Source organism: Festucalex cinctus, chromosome 9 (assembly GCF_051991245.1).
Source record: "Festucalex cinctus isolate MCC-2025b chromosome 9, RoL_Fcin_1.0, whole genome shotgun sequence".
Classification (NCBI taxonomy): domain Eukaryota; kingdom Metazoa; phylum Chordata; class Actinopteri; order Syngnathiformes; family Syngnathidae; genus Festucalex; species Festucalex cinctus.
This window is the reverse complement of record NC_135419.1, coordinates 3880103-3883897: the sequence shown is the minus strand read 5'-3', so window position 1 is coordinate 3883897 and position 3795 is coordinate 3880103.

Here is a 3795-nt window from a genome sequence, read left to right as displayed (position 1 = left end):
TTTAACAAAGCTGCATCTTCAAAGCTAGGAACTTATTCATTAGCATTTAGAGTGCTAATGAAAGCACACAGTGTGCTAGCACCCTCGCTGTTCTGTGCACCTCCTCTTGACTCGTCTCCTCCAACCCCGTGCTGCATGCTGCAACACCTCTCCCTCGACATGTCCAAAATCCCCTTCTCCGTCTTCTGTTGTCCAGTGCACTCAGCACAATTACAGTAAATGAGCGCTTTTGACGCACACACAAAATAAAACGTGTGGCAGAGGCAGCCGGGTTTTCTTGCTCTCATTTTCACATCTATTGCCATCGCTAACATCGAAGGTAGCGCTTTATAGTTTACCTTTCTCTGTCTTCCTCGATTGATTTCTTCCCTTTTCTCGCTCTCATCCATTGCTCCAGCCTGATGCTAGAAATGTGGTGTAAGGAGTTCCCCTGGGTCATGAAAGATATGCTGTTTATTTCCTCTGTGCCTCCCGTTACACGCTTCAAAGAATGGACAGGAAGTGGTCGGACGCTTGGCAAATTAACCAGGAGGAAGCGTTTTCCCAGTGTTTTCTGGCTCAGCGTGCGAAAGAAGTGACAAGTGGACGGCTAACACCGTTTCTCACAGACATGAGAGCCAGATGGATTCGAGCCTGCGGACTCAACGCAATGTCAGAACAAAAAAGGATGGTAGGAATTTGTTCCAGGCCCTCAATCAATAACTAGACTACAAAGTAATTGTAATTGTTGAACATATTAAAAACTCATTCACTGCCAGTCATTATAGAAAATGTTTACATTTCCAATACTCACGTGATATTCCATTCAATAATTATATATAAACCGAATCTACCAAATAACAGAATAGACTCCCTACTTTTTGTCCCGTCCCGTTCTTTTATAATTGACAGCAGAAAAATGTAGGTTTGCCAAAATACAGCCATTTCTCCCATGGACTCTGAAACTGTGTTTATTTCCTATAAAATGGGGCTATGATGTCATCTACCGGTGGTTGGGCATCAGTAAAGTTGTTTCCAAGTTTGATATTTACAGTGGAGCATGCTCAGATTCGCCCCCATTTAGCACCGCTCTAAAAAATACAATTGACAAGTATACTTGTCAAAGGCAGTGAATGAGTTAAAAAAAAAAAAATGCAGATCTGATGATCATCTGGTAAACTGGAGGAAACTGGATGCAGTGCGCCACGCAATCATACAAACAGAGACTTTTTTCAAGTTTGCGGTTTTGCGATGCAAATTGATCACTCTTTTGAACACGCATCGTTTTTAGAACAAAAACTCTTTATTTCCGTGACCCCAGTCAACTTACCGGACTATGTCTCGACTAAAACCGGACCAGATCTCGGGTCACAGGACGCTGTTAGCGGTAAGTCGGTGCTCACTCTAGCTGAGGATGCCATACAGATCTATGTCAAAAAATCGCAAACTGTCCCTTTTCTGTAATGCCCCAAGATGACACCCAAGCACTCTGCTCCTTCGAAGGTGCCACGTTAGTAGCAGAGAAGCAAAACGCTGGCCAAAAGCTGACAGCGTTTCAGCTTGACAGCAAAAAAGCAACATAATGAAAGATTGCAGCAGATGTCCGCCACGCAGTCGAGGGTCTTTGTTGGGTTGATTCTTGTCAAGATCACCCAGAGAAAGATCCGGATCGATATTGCTGGCACAGTAGGCTACTGAACAACTTACTAGCACATATCAAACCCGACATTCTTCGGCAAAGTCCCAGAAAGAAGTTGTATGCAAACAGATTGCTGACTTTCTCTTAATAACACTTTGGATACTTTGAGTAGACTTTCAGAAGGAGGCAAAGTCTTAATTCTGCTTTTGACAGAGTGGACCATTTGATCAAGAACACTGGGTGTAAATTTTCTGCTACTGCTCTAAACTGGTCCAAGTCCTATCTTGTGGATAGGACATGCATTGTTGATTTATTTATTTATTTATTTTTTGGTGTCTCGGACCAAATGGCTATAATTATCCTGTGAGGCTCCCCAAGGGTCAGTCCTGGGACCCCGTTGTTCAATCTTAGGCCAGCCAATATGCAATTATAAAGTGTCCTAATACAACTATGCACGAAGATCTATGTGTCAGTAACGTCTGGTGAACAACGGCATGTAGATTCACTCTGTCAGTGTTTGGATGCAGAACGTTTTTTTTTTTTTTTCCTCCAGTCCCACAGAAACAAAGAAAAAAGTGTTATCAGTCACTTTGAAACTCTTCCTCTGAATCTTAATAATCAAGTTTTGGAACCTGGGGGTATTATTGGACTGAGACCTGAACTTTGACAGTCACATTACATAGATAACATCAGCAATTTTTCACCATCTAAAAAATATCGCCAAAATCAAAGGAAAAAATGTCTAAACATGACTTAGAGATACTAATCTATGAATCTCCATCTCCCACAAGTAGGTTAGACAACTCTAGCAGCTTGCTCGCAGGGGCTCTGTAAACAAGCTATAGGACAGCTGAATTACTTCAAGAATACCGCTGCTGCTCGGAGTCTGACTAAAACCAGGAAATACGATCATATTAGCCCAGGGCTCAAGTCTCTGCAACTGGCTTCCTGTCACTCAAACAATAGACTTAAAAACAGCTCTGCTTGTGTACGAGTCTCTAGTACATACATTATGAATGTCCATACGAACCTTCTCGGGATTTCAGGCAGTGGTTCTCTGCTGGTGCCCAGAGTCGGGACTAAACACGATAAGGCTGTCAATCATAATGCGGACCAGTTTGCAGAAGACGTGCGATAGTCCTCAATTCTGACAGTGTTAAAAAATTGATATTATAGTTGAGATTATAAAGTTAGTTTGAATGACTTTTTAGAGCAGGTTTCTTTTTTTTTATGCTTCATTTTTGTTTCATTTTTTATTATTATTATTTTTTCCTCCTGTAGACAAGTATTACGTAGTAAAGCACATTACAATTCCCAAATGACTGTTCAACCTTCCTTCTTTTGTACTGCCAAATACTAATAAATAAATAAAAATAAAAATAAACCATGTATGAAATTAATTAATTGACAAAGGCGAAAATGAATGATATTTTAGCAAAGTATATAGTTAGATTTGTAAATGTAAAATGTAGTTTCAGTTACTTTTTGTTTTTGAAAAAGCACTCTCATTTTCATTTTATTTTGTAAGCAATGTTATTTTCTTTCAAATTGTAGAGTTTTTTTTTTGTTTATAATAACCTTGGCTGAAATCCAGGCTGAAAACAATTAGCTGTGCATATGACAACTGCTATTGTATCTGCACTAATCACTTTTAACTTACATATTAAAAGGTTGTATTATTTTATGTTTTATGGGATTATTTAATTTGCCTTCCTGTAATTTTATGAACATGGAGCTGTAAAAGATTTTTAATAGCCTTTTGAAGGCTGAGCACCTGGTAAACATCTAAATGCTCAGGTTCAGTTTGCGATACATAGTAAGTATTTAAAAAAAAAAAAATTGTATCTTTGTTTTAATGATTGAGAAATGTGATAAAATAGCTAACAAGACAGTAGTCATTGGTCTTTTTACAGCAAAACCGTCATATACAGTGTCAGATTTAATTATTAATATCAACGTTTGTACTGAGCAGTCATGACAAGAAGCTTACAACTGTGACAAGCCATTCTAACCCGAAAGGGACAATATGCCTTTTTTTTTTTTTTTTTTTATGTCTCACAACAGCTCTGTCTTTGCTTTAGAATCTCTGCTGCAACATCTTTCTGTAGTTGGAAGATGAATCTACAGGCCTAAAGATTAATTGCGCTCTCACAGAGATATACAGTCGAGGCGCCTGC